General features: G+C 46.5%; 1 protein-coding gene across 5 annotated transcripts in view; it reads right to left on the bottom strand.

The window, feature by feature from the left end:
- LOC129385713 (uncharacterized) overlaps nucleotides 1-13,713 on the bottom strand; it is a 94,284-nt gene that overhangs the window by 12,769 nt on the left and 67,802 nt on the right. The window lies entirely within an intron of this gene.

Genomic DNA, 13,713 nt, shown 5'->3' with positions numbered 1-13,713 from the left:
CACCACTACCACACTAGCAACTCAGAGTACTCTGGAACGCAACATGGCGTCAGAGGTGACGCCTCCAGAAGCTGCTCACCTCCGAGAAGCTTGGAGATCGCCACCTTTCCCAGCTGCTCAAAAGCATGCGACGGCTCCCGGGCGCAAGCAATCTCGATGAGAAGGGTGCGCTGTTGAAGGAGCTCTTCCTGCAGCGCTTGGCGTAGTCTTCCTGCCTTGTCATGACGACTAGAGGCGGTCGAGGGTCAAGCCCTCGACCACCTCACCGAGCTTGCTGATGGAGTCTACGCCGTGACTTCTTCTGTCGCCGCTCTCTTTTGCAACACCAGGCCCCTCTATCATGGCTCGATGAGAGTCCTTGATTCACCAACTCGGCGTCTCTATCGACGCCCTTCGGATGTCCTCTCATGACCAGCTCAGCTCCTCCTCACACAACAACCGCCATTCATCTCCGCTGTGCATTCACCACTCGCGCAGTTCTCGAAACTGGTCTATTCACTAGTACCATCGTACTTTCCAGCACCTCGCACGCCAGTGCGACTCTCCATGCCAATGGTGGGGAAATTTACTGCGAGATCACTGACGGCGGCCTATGACCTCAACTTGCTATCCGCCCGCATTTTCAGATGAACGGATTGCATTTCCAGACTGCGCTTCCTTGTAACACTGGTTCCGAGATCAGCGTAGAGCGTGCTTCAAGCGTGGCCGCACTTTCAGTCATCTTGACCTATGATTTGTGCTCCGAACTCAACCCCCATCGCAAAGTATGGTTGATGGTCGCTTACTCTCGACCTTGGCCTTTGGGGCACGTTCCAATGGGTCTTCATCGTAGCCGACGTCACTAAGCCTACTCTTGGCTGTGACTTCCAGACCAATTTCAACCTTAACGTCAGCAGTGCTGCGTCGGCTTATTAACCGCAAGACGCGACTCTCCCTCCCTGGAGTACTGTCAAATGTCGCTCCCAGCGGCGCTGATTCTGCCATGCCCGCACGCTCGCATCCTCGAAGTCTTTCCTGGGTTGGCGACGCCGTGCAATTTAGATCAGCCACCCAAGCACAGCGTAGCCTCCGACATTGTCATGCGTGGTCCCCCCGTAGCAGCTTGTCCGGGCCGCATCTTCGGGGAGCAACTGGACATTCCTAAACGGGAATTCGAGTAATTGCTCCAGCTGGGTATTATTCGCATTTCGTTCAGAAGGTGAGCCGTCTCACTTCAAGTGGTGTGCAAGAAATAAATGGGTGACTGGCGTCCTTGCGGCGACTACCGGGCGCTCAACGCTTTCAAATAATGAAGCGCCAACGGTAACGGAACACTAAGAAGGAACAAAAGACAGGACAAGGCGCACAACGCTCACATGATACACGATAGCTATCGCCTTCCACACATCCAACATTTCACAGGCCACTTGGAAGGATTCAAAATCTTGACTAACGTGGACCTTGTCCAGGCCTATCACCAAACCCCCGTTGAGCATGCCGATATCGCGAAGACGGCCAATACAACACCCTTCGGCCTGTTTGAGTATGAGCGTATGCCCTTTAGGCTAGGCAACGCAGCAGAAACGTTGCAATGGTTTATTGCTGAGGTAACGCGCGGACACCTGGCTTTATTTGCATGTACCGACAAAATTCTCGTCTCTAATCCCAATCCACAAGACCGCCAGCGTCACCTCCGGGAGCTCTTTCAACACCTTCAACATTTTGGCCTGGTTGTCAACCCTTAGAAATGTGTCTTTGGGCTTTCCGAGCTCGAGTTCCTCGGTCACCTCACCTCGACGCTGGGAATTCGTCCATTGCCCTGCATGTCAAGCCCGTGAACACTTCCAAGCACGCACTAACCTACGCCAGATGCGTGAGTTCCTGGGTCTAGCGAATTTCTCCTGATGCATAAATACGCACTGCGCTGAGCTTCTGAACCCACTGGCTATCTTCACAGGACCACAGGCATCTAATCAGCTATTTCTTGGTCTTGCGAAACTCAAGCTGCTTTCAGGGCTGTGAAACAAGCCATCGCCGATTCGGTGGTTCCAATCTACACTAGAACTAACGTGCCTACCCAAATCATGGTGGATGCTTCGACTGTGGCGATCGACACTGTCCTCCCCCAGCAAATTGATCCCGATTGGCGTCCCCTGAGCTTCTTCTCTTGGAAACTCCAGCATGCTGACGCTCACTACAGCGCTTACGGGCGTGAGCTGCTCGCTATCTACTCCACCATTCAGTACTTCTGGCACTTCTTGTAGGGCCAGCCATTTTATGTTTTAACCGATCATAAGCCTCTGGTGTACGTCTTAAGTACAAAGTTTTCCAAGTACGTCGCACGTGAACTTCGCGAACTGACGTATATCTTTGTGTTCGCTAAATATATCTTGCACGTAAAAGGAACCGAAAAATGAGACAGTTAATCCACTCTCCCGCATCACCTGCCTCGGCACTTCTACATCAACTTTGGACTGGGAACGCCTACCTCGGGCGCACATGGCAGATCCTGAGCTGCAAGCGCCATGTGACCATCCCCGTTCCCTCCGCCTGCAACTGGCTCCTCACCCGTTTGCGCCTGGCTCACTCAGGTGGGACATGTCAATGGCCCTACCTCACCCCTTCATTCCGGCAGCCTTCCATGTGCCTTGTTCGAATCCCTTCATGACATCTGCCATCCCAACATCAAAGCCACGCAGAGCTTTGTTACACAAGGCTACGTGTGGCCAAGCATTAACACCGATGTTTGCCAGAACGCCAAACTGACCCATCACACGCAGATTCCCAAGCAGTCTACTGCCACGTGTGTACCAACTAATAATACCACATAATGTGTTAATGGACCACGTAATGTGTTAATACGCCTCACTTCCGCCGCATACGAGGCCTCTACGGATATTGTCTTATCTCTGCCTCGGCAGCCTCGAAACTAAACTGTGCATGTCCTACTTCTGAGCACTAGTTCAAGTGTGACAGTGAGACCACTATTTCTTTCTTTCTTCCTATAATTTCCCAAATTTCCAGAGGTGGGGCTGTATTTTTATGCATTCTTCGGCCTTTATTTCATCTCGCTCTTTCTTCCGGGGGATGCCTGTTATCTCTTGTTGCCAGTGTCTAAGCAGGTTGGTGTTCTGGTGCGTATTTTTTGCAAGCATGAATTCGATCCTTTTAAAGAGGCAAATGAGGCTTAATTCCACCTGGTCTCTGTCTAAAAGCAGAATTTGGGAGACGACGAAAATGCGGAGTTGATTTGGTGCGTCATCGCTAGATATGAGCCAGCTGTAAAACCTAACGGTGACATTTTGCCATACGTCTAGGTGACAATATAACTTATTTTGGGGAATTAAGAGGTTGCAACAAGAGAACACAACTTCTTGGACCCCCCCCCCCCAGGAATCTATAATGTCTCCTTTCGACGCCATTAAAAATTGTGTGGTGTCTACATGGTGTCAATGTTCCGCCGGTAGGTGTCTACCTTATACAATTATCGTTGAAGTATTGTACAAACACTAGGTATTGTCACTACTAAAGCGCTTCATGTATAGCATGTGTAGTGGGATGGGCTCCTTTCGTGTGGTGACTTGTAGACCCGTTGCACCATCTAGCATCTGACGCGTGAACTGCTTCTCCTTTCGCATGAAATCTTAGTTGGTACTAGCAGTGCGTCAGTGAGTGCTGACAATGGCAAAAAATGCTTCCCGGCCCGCGTGCGTTCACGGCTTAGCACTGACGCTTCCAAGTGCTGCACTTCCAAAAACACAGACTTTAGGAGCAGGTCTGATGGCTGCGGAAGACGACAATACTAGAAACACACTCACGATGAAAGTGGAACAACAAGACAAACGTAATTTTGCTGAGCTCGGTCTCTGAAAAATATTACCTGCCAGTGAATAGGTAAGCAAGAAGTACTCATGGATGCCAGATAACATATTTGCCATATTTGGGAGACCCACTGGAAGCCCTGCGACAGCTCTCCCAACGACCACGAGCCGACACTGCAAACCACGATGTGAAACCCCTCTACCGTATTCAAGCGGCAGATTACAGTCGGGAAGTTCGGGTGAAATCGCAATCCCGGGAAACGCAAACGCAGGGAATGAGGTGGCACATGCCTTCACAGGAGCACTCACAGGTAAGCATTCACAAAAGCGGTGTCCCCATTTTTCGCGCCTTTCCCTGCTTCCTTGCCAATGCACGCTTTCGTCCCGACGGGAAAAGAGAGAAGTTCAAGCAAAAGCGACACAAACAAGTACGACCAGCGATCGTCGTCCGCAGGAAATAGCTAATAAAAGCAATGCCACGGAACGCACAAGTGCTTGTGCAGAATACGCACAGCGGCTTTGCTCTGACGGCAGTCGTTTTGCAGAAAAGCCGCATATACGTAAGGAAGCAAAGCAATGCGATGACAGGCCGCGATGCGACAGGTGTGCTACTCCCACTCTACCTACAGCACCCATTTCCTTGAAACACCATCAAATTGCGTCACTGCAACGCGGAAATGGCGCCTAACTACCGACACAAGAGTATGGTACGCATCTTGGAGGGGTGGACTATTACGCTAGCTGCCACATCTGGCGCCTTACTCAAGGCGTCATGGTGCATCGGCATTGAAACAGGCATTCGAGCGGGAGCTGCAGACTACGATCTCTATTACAGGATGCGAAAGCAGGACCAATGGCCATCCATTCCAATAAATATACACTTTAATCACTCATCAAGTCGTGCCGAAATAAAACTGCAGAGTAAAAGAAAGCACAATGACCTATACAGCCGGGTCCAGATTCTGGCGGTACAGTTATTGAAGGGGTTGTTAATGCTTTCTCAGGGTGGCCTTCCCGCGTGCCTCTCAGACGTTATAAGAGGTTATCTTCTCGGACGTCCAGCTGCCGGTTGGTCACTCATGTTATTAGTTTGATGGCATGGTCTGTGTCAGTGAGTCGCAGCACCGTCTGGTTGTGAGAGCCACTCGACTCGATCGTAATGCCAAGAATCCAGATAGCATCCAGCCTCGGCATGCAGGCTCCATCGTTTGTGCGCAGTTTGATGTCGCATTCCGCGACTGGCTTCCATCCCTTTCGTTTGGGGCGTCTGCGCGTAGGACGATATAGCAGCAGTTCCGACTCGTGCGGTGTGCACCGAAGTCCTCTGGGATCGACGTATCTCTCGGTAGTATCAATCCCCTTTTGCAGGGCTGTCCCTACATGTCCGTCGCTAAATCCCGTACACCAGATGGCGACGTCGTCTGCGTGTATGGTGTGCCGTCTCTAAATGGCCGTTGCTACTTCCTGTACACCAGATGGCGACGTCATCTGCATATACGGCGTGACTGATTCAGTTGGTATCACAGTGTCTCCTGGATAAACCAGTGATGGCGAGGTTAAAGAGGGTAGGGAATATGACTGCTCCTTGTGGCGTCCCCTTAAACCTCAGCTTGATCATGGTGAAATCAGGACCCCGACCTTAAAGGGGAGTTTACTGCCTGACAGGAATGATCGCATATGGGAATGAAAGCGTTTTCCCGGGTTAACGCTCGAGATAATGCCCAAAACGTACGAGTGGAGAATGTTTTAAAAGCATTTTTCCAGGTCCAAACCTAGTATGACTTGCGTGTCCCGCGTATTGTGGTAAATAATGTGATGCTTGGTATGCTTCATCGGGGCGTGCTGTGTCGAGAGCCTGACCCTGACGCCGATCATGTAGTGTGAGTAAACGTCGTGCTCCTCAAGCTAGCGAGAAAGTCTCCTTAGGATTGCGTGCTTCGCAACATTCCTCACACAAGATGTGAGAGAATTTGGGCGGAGGTTCTCGAGGCAGGGCGTCTTACCTGGCTTGGCAATCAGGATGATGTTTGCCGGTTTTCACATTTCTGGTACTTTACCAAAGCTCCATGCTTGGTAATGAGGCCCATCAGGTATTCGGTAGACTTATCGTTCAGGTTCCGTAGGATATTGTTTGTGATTTCGCCCCCATCAGCGTCGATTTGTCATTGACGTCGTGGAGTCCCTACCTCATTTCCTCAATCCCGAATTATGCGTAGAGCTCAGGGTTCTTGTAGCCTTCTTAGTCAGATGAAGATGGTGTAGGGCCCGATGCAACCGATAGATACTTCTTTGCGAGTCTGGATAAAATTTGCTCACCGGATGATTCGTGCTTGGCTGCGTGTAGGGCTCGCGCTACTGTGCTACGTGGCTACGTGCCACGTGCACATTTATTAGTGTTCGCCTCGTCGAGACGAACACTAATAAACTAACATGAAACGTGTAGGCAAATTATTGAATTTGCTCTATACGTTATATTAGAATGTGTCAGAACACCTTCGTTCTTGAAATTCACTTCACCATTATAGCGCGAATCTTAGTGATCTTTTTATATCACTTCAGTGACATGTCTCGGAAAATATTGGCAACACTAGGTTGTAAAGGTTCACATTGTGCGATTGAAAACCACATATGTCAATGACAAAGGCAACTTTCACTGAAGCATCTTATCAGCCTTCTTTATTGTAATGACAATGGAGTAATCTATGCTGGAGGCGTTCTTTACAGTGCGTGCCACCTGGGCCCGCTCTCAGTCTGCTCCATCCAGTAACGAACATGAATTTCTTTATAACCTCCAATAAATACTCTACGATAAGTCAACATGTAATGAGCGCATTAAACAAAGGTGTCTGTAAAGAATGTGGGCATCCACCTAAGCCCCACCCAAACGCGCTGTGCACTGGCTCGCTCCACTCCCCTGGGCAGGAGCACTATCAGGCCTCCTGGTAAAGCAAGCGAAAAACGATCGCACACTGCAGAAGCCAAAGAGGCAAATTACGTGTAGGTTTCGAACAGTCCAATTTCCGTTATTGGCGGTGCGTCAGCGCCGACAGGGTAGCGTTGGCAGAGCGATCCCAGTCGGCATGTCCTGCGAAGATCTCTCTCTCTCTCTCTCTCTCTCTCTCTCTCTCTCTCTCTCTCTCTATATATATATATATATATATATATATATATATATATATATATATATATATATATATATATACATGTATGGTACTCCGTATATAGTACTGCATAAGGAAAGCAACAAAATACCAATAAGGAAAGGCGTCAGGCAGCCAGGTACGTTCTCTCCAATGCTATTCACAGCGTCTTTACAGGAGGTATTCATCGATCTGGATTGGTAAGACTTGGCGATAATAGTTAATGGAGAATACCTTAGTAACTTGCGATTCGCTGGTGATATTGCATTGCTTAGTAACTCAGGGGGACCAATAGCAAAGCATGCTCACTGACCAAGACAGCCAAAGCAGAAGGGTTGGTCTAAAAATTAATCTGCGGAAAACTAATGTTTAACAGTATCAGAAGAGAACAGCAGTTTATAATAGGTAGCCAGGCACTGGAAGTGGTAAGTGAATACATCTGCTTACGCCAGTTAGTGAACGCGGATTCGGATCATGAGTCTGAAGTAATCAGAAGAATAAGAATGGGCTGAGGTGCATTTGGCAGGGATTCTCAAATCAAGAACAGCAGGTTGCCATTATACCTCAAAAGAAGAGTGTATAACAGCTTTGTCTTACGAGTACTCACCTACGGCGCAGAAGCCTGGAGGCTTACGAAAGGAATTCTACTTAAGTTGAGGACGACGCACTGAGCTATGGAAAAAAGAATGATGGGTGTAACCTTAAGGGATAAGAAGAGTGCAGATTAGGTGAAAGAACAAACGCGAGGTAATGACAAGAAACAGAAATAGGCATGGGCAGGAGATGCAATGAGGAGGAAAGATAACCGATGGTCATTAAGGGTTACGGAGTGGATTCCAAGAGGAGGGAAGCGTAGCAGTCGGCGGAGAAAATTATGTGGGCGGATGAGATTAAGAAGTTTGCAGGGACAACATGGCCACAATTATCACATGACCGGGGTAGTTAGAGAAGTATGGGAGAGGCCTTTGCTCTGCATTGGGCGTAACCAGGCTGATGATTATGATGATATATGGTAGCGAAGATAACGAACGCTGGCCAATCATCATCATCACCAGCGTTTTGCACGGAGTTCACCGCTCTCAGTCTGCAGCTAAAAAGTTCTTCACAATTGGTGGAAGGTGTTCGGTATATTCAAATTGACGACGCTTGTACTACGGTAACGCACGCTACAGCATACGATGCCCGACGACATATCCGAGGAGGTGCCTGTTTCCCCATCAGTTGTTATTCTCCGGTGCGCTCCATGCCGCTGTGTTCAGCGACGCAAATTACAATGACGTCGACGATTAACTCTACTCGTACGAGAGGGTAAGGGGGCACAGCAAATGGGATGATGCTGCAAAACTGAAAGACTGAAAAACGCAGGTATGGCCGGCCTCTAATACAAGAACCTGGCGGAGGATTTGTAAGCGTGGTCTAAGCTTATCTCTTTGGCGAACGTGTTTGGTCGCCCTGCTGTTCTCAAGCTGCACGCCGAGCTGTGTTGGCGGGAACGAGCTCAGCAGTCGGGTGAATCACGAGCTTTATCAAACACATTCTAAACTTGTGCCAGATGAGTCGACACGGCCATGAGGGCGCCAATAGAGGGCGCCGTTTTCAACATGCTCCTTGCAAAGAATCCACGGACGGTGACAGAAATAATTCCCCTCGGGCAAAGCTACAAGGAGCTGTGAAGGCGGCGGCCTTGACCCGCCGACTTCATTCGCACGACCAACATCTGGTTAGACTGGCTGCCGCTTCCGACCAGTCAGCGCTGCTCGTTGAGACAGAGGCGTTTGTTCGTGTGGAAGTTGGCGCCAGCTCTCCTTAGTGCATTTCGCTCAGCCGCAACGTATTCATAAGGCTGCTCAATATTTTCGGTCCGTACTCCGCCACGCGACCGAGCAAGCGATTGCCGGGGTCTTGCCCCTCCACAGCCAACAGATCCCTGCAGTGGCGCGTCTTAGTTACGTCGAAGTTGTCACCCGTCTCCGACCATCCGCTGCACCCGCAGCTCCGCACCACAATTACGCCGACGTGGGACACAGGCCCCTACCACAAATGTCCGTCTCACTGTCTCACGAGACGCCGCGCCCACCGAGTCCTGTGACCTGGAACGGATCTGCTTTGTCGCATGCCCGGCGATCGGCCACTATTATTTGTCTGTGGCTACGCCAATCATACGGCCCGCTTTTGTCGACGCGCTCAACCGACTGGGGCTACATCACCTCTGACGTCTCGCGACACGGGCTCGCCAAGGCCATTTTACAGCTCTTACGACTCATCTTTGGCCCCGTCAGCTCTTCGCTCGAAGAACGTTACCGGCCGTCAACCTTCTCCTCGTGGCAGCTAACTATCGCTGATTCGGCCTTGTTCTGTTGCTCGAGAGGATGAAAACTAATAGTAGAAGTCAGCGAGGCAAGGACTGCGGCACTGTCCAACTACAAAAATCTTCACCGTCTCCTCTCAAATGTAATGGAAGATTGTGCTGGAGATGTACGCTCATTTTCTCTCGTCCATTTCTCGTCCAGACTCACCCATTTTCCTAATGGGGGATTTCAATTACCCCAACATAAACTGGTCCTATCCTGTGCCAACTGTATCCGACTCATCCAGTGATTTCTCGATTTGTGTTTTCATTTCCATCTTACTCAGCTGATTACTCAACCAACTCGAACTACAGCAACCAGTGCTAACATCCTTGACTTAGTTTTGACCACCACTCCGGATCTTGTCAATAGTTTAAGTATTTTGCCAGGGCTTAGCGATCATTGTTTTATTCATTTCCAACTTAAGGAAAACGTCAACCGTCCCAATAGCAAACAGAAATACATTCGAGACTACAGTAAAGCCGACTACGCATCAATGAACGCACAACTTGAAGCTTTTGTAGAAGGATATATGCCAGACTTTTACACTCGGAGCGTTGAACAGAGCAGGTCGCTTATTAAAAATAACGTTAATGAATTAGTACAAAAATACGTACCCTTCCGAGTTGTCCGGTGTAACCATCGAGCAGCGTGGTTTAATGCATCCCTAAAACGTATCTTGAACAGAAAGAACCGGCTGTTTCGCCAAACTATAAAACGGAACACAACTGATAGCTGGCGTGCTTATCAGCAGGTTGCTTCACTGTTTAAAAACGGAGTCAAAGAAGCTAAACGCGTTTTCTTTTACATTACACTTCCATCTCTGCTGACTAAAAATACTAAAATATTTTGGAAGACTGTCAAGGGTTCCGAATGTAACACAATATCGTTAACTGATGTACATGATGCTGTTCTTCAACAAGAAGAATGTTGTTCTGTACTCAATGAAGTGTTTTCTAAATCATTTTTTTATAACGTGTCGCCCTGTGCTTCTCTGCCTGAAGTTGTTAAGATGAATTTTCCTCAGATGGAGCCCTTGTTAATTGATTACGATGGTGTCGCGAACTTGATTCGCAAGTTCAAGATTTCGTCATCGTCAGGAATTGACGATATTACTTCTAAATGTTTTAAAAAATACCGAAGTCTACTCATTCATAATTTTGTGCAACATCTTTTCGCAATCTATTGCGTCGTGCTCATTACCAAAGGACTTTAATGTCGGCAAGGTGGTTCCATTATTTAAGTCTGGCAACGTGCATTCACCTTTAAATTACAGGTTAATTTCTCTAACAAGTGTGCCATGCAAAATTCAAGAGCATATAATATACTCTAATCTTATCAACTTCCTAGAAACAAATTCAATTTTTTTCATCTCTTCAGCATAGGTTCCGTAAATCGTTTTCCTGTGATACTCAACTTATTCCATTTGCACATGACATCTGTGCCGCGTCGGATGATGGATTTCACATTGACACCATCTTCTTAGACTTTTCTAAAGCATTTGATCTCGTCTTTCCCTAATTACTTTGTCTATAATTAAATACACTTAACATTGACCGTAATATTATCTCATGGATTGAAAACTTCTTATCCAATAGAACACAATTTGTCTCAGCTAACAATTTTGATTCTTCGCGTTGTCCTGTCAGTTCTGGGGTGCCGCAAGGTTCTGTTCTTGGACCCTTCCTTGTTCTCATTTATATTAACGATTTGCCTAACTGTGCAGCGTCCTCCATAAGATTATTTGCCGACAATTGTGTCATTTACAGAGTAATATCATCAAATTCTGACGCTCAAAAACTACAATCTGATCTATGCAAGGTAACTAACTGGTGCGACACTTGGAAAATGCGACTTAACCGCGAAAAGTGCAAACTAATGAGCACTTCCCGCAATACTGCTTCGTCAAACCTATCTGACTATCACTTGAAGAACTCTGTACTCGAAGAAGTCAGTTCCTGTAAATACTTAGGCGTCCACATAACATATAGTTTTTCCTCGCAAACGCACATAAACGACATTACTAAAAATGCTAACCGTACGCTTGGTTACCTCCGTCGCAATTTGTCTATGGCACCCGCTAACTTAAAGCTACTGCTATACAAAACACTAATACGTCCTAAGCATGAATATGCCTCTTCTCTATGGGACCCTGGATTGGATTACTTAACAAATGAAATAAAATCTATACGAAATCGTAGCGCGCGTTTCATTCTTACTGACTCTTCTCGGACATCAACCGTAACATCTATGAAGGCTACTTTAAACCTTCCTCTCCTCTCATCCCGTAGGAAGTTAGCACGCTCGTCACTGCTGCAGAAAATTTATTATTACAATGCGGAATTAAAAAGTGAACTTTTGTCCGAACCTGCATATATATTATCTCGTACTGACCATCGGCATAAATTGAGAGTCCCACACTGTCACACGAACCTATTTGTTCATTCATTTATTCCTGAAACTACCAATGAATGGAATCATCTGCCGGCCTCAATTGTTAACATAATCGATACAGCTGCTTTTAGAACTACTATTCAAGAATACTTTTGTTAATACGCACTTTCTAATTGTTTTTATTATTATACCCTGTTATCTGCACATGCTCTGTATTTCGTCCCACTCCCTTCTGTAACGCCTTCGGGCTTTGAAGGCTACTACTACGTGCTACCTAAAAGCGTTTTCAAGCGTGAAACAAGCCGTGAAATTGATGCCAAACTGGCGCGCGACTGGCCGCTCCAGACGCTTGGCACGCATTCGAGGGCTGCTTTCACGATGAGAAAAACGCTTTAAGTAGCACTTATTGAGGAAGAGAAAGCTGCAACGGGAGTTTTTTACGCCATTTTGCAATTTTCTTATTGAGACTTCTCATTTATAGAAATTAATTAAGAAGTTAATATATTATTAAGACTAATTATCTAATTTCGTTAAATGGAAACAATAATTTATCTATCTCAACTTGACGGCAAACATAAACGTTGTTATGTCCCACTACATGGCATTTAAATATTCTTAAATTGTGGCTGAAGTTAACTTAGACACTCTGTACATAGAGGGTGTTTCTGCAAACACTTTCAAAATTTTGTTAGGATTACCTGTGAGAGATAGTACAATTCTTTTCCATGAACGTGCCTACTCGATGAGGCGGACCTTACGTGCACAAAAACATTGAATGCATAATCCAAATCGATTAACAAACAAAAATTTATTAAAGACATTTTCAACAAATATTGCAATTTACTAATTATAGCTGGTGAAAAGGCAAGGCTAATGCACTTGAAAAGAATGCTGTGGATAACATCGTGTGGCGGCGACATTGGGGTGAAAGTGCACTGGTGCTGCTCTTCTTTCCTTACAAAACGTCGTTTTATGCACTCAAAAGTAACTGGAATGCCAAGGCGTTTATCCGCAAAGTTCGTGAATAAATATTGTTGTCATCAAATAAACTACTGTCATTCTGACAATTTGTGCGATGCAGATGCGCCTTGCAAACTACGTGGCTAGAATTTGTGCATTGCATTATTTGCCATAAGGTAATCATTTTAAAGCCTAGTTAGCGAATTTTTATTAATTTGGTCATCACGCACTTCACGTATTTGTGCAAGCAAAGTCCGCCTCTTCGTGTAGACCAGCTGAAGGACTAGAATTGGGCTGTTCGCCACAAGCAGTTTCAAAGAGGTTTTGAAAATGTGTACTGAAACACCTGAAATATATATATATATATATATATATACCCCCACGCTCGCAAGATAACTGGCACGCCCCTGGCTACGGCTGTGGATGCTTTTCTTGTCTTTAATTGTGTTCGGCTTATTTACCCCTTTCTATCATTTACTGGCTACAAGCATGCCACGCATGCCACTTACTGCATCGTAGTGCAGTAAGTGCTGGCATGTGTTGTAGAGGAGTAAAACCTACAGTGCCACCGGTTCCCTTCACACTGCGGCTTGTAATGTCCTTCAAGTAGAGTGGCCCCTCATATATTACGAATAAGTCGATTACCGCGTGTGCAGCATGCTTTCGCATTCACTTGTCATAGCAGTATAACATGCTGCCGCACCTCTTGTCACATACAGCAGTTTGACATTGATTATAAACATTGGCACGATTTTATTAATGTCAAGGGCAATGCCACCCAAAGAATGTGATCAATGCATGGGATTTCTCTCAGTTCAAATATAATGCTTAGTCCCTTGTTCTTGCTGTTTGCCAATGTCTCCGAAGGTTATGTGCCATATTTATTGAATAATAAACTACTTCAGCTACTTTTGTTTATGACGTTTTATCTACACTACTTTTTATCAGCGTATGAGGGTAGATAAATTTTTCATGACTATATCTGGTTGATGTCATGATACCCTTCATACTAGAAGGCCTTATATAAATGGCAGCAGCTGCTAATTAAATCAACGTCAAATAATCTTTCGT

This window comes from Dermacentor andersoni, chromosome 7 (genome assembly GCF_023375885.2).
Source record: "Dermacentor andersoni chromosome 7, qqDerAnde1_hic_scaffold, whole genome shotgun sequence".
NCBI classification, from domain to species: Eukaryota; Metazoa; Arthropoda; class Arachnida; order Ixodida; family Ixodidae; genus Dermacentor; species Dermacentor andersoni.
This window is presented reverse-complemented; position numbering and strand designations above follow the sequence as displayed.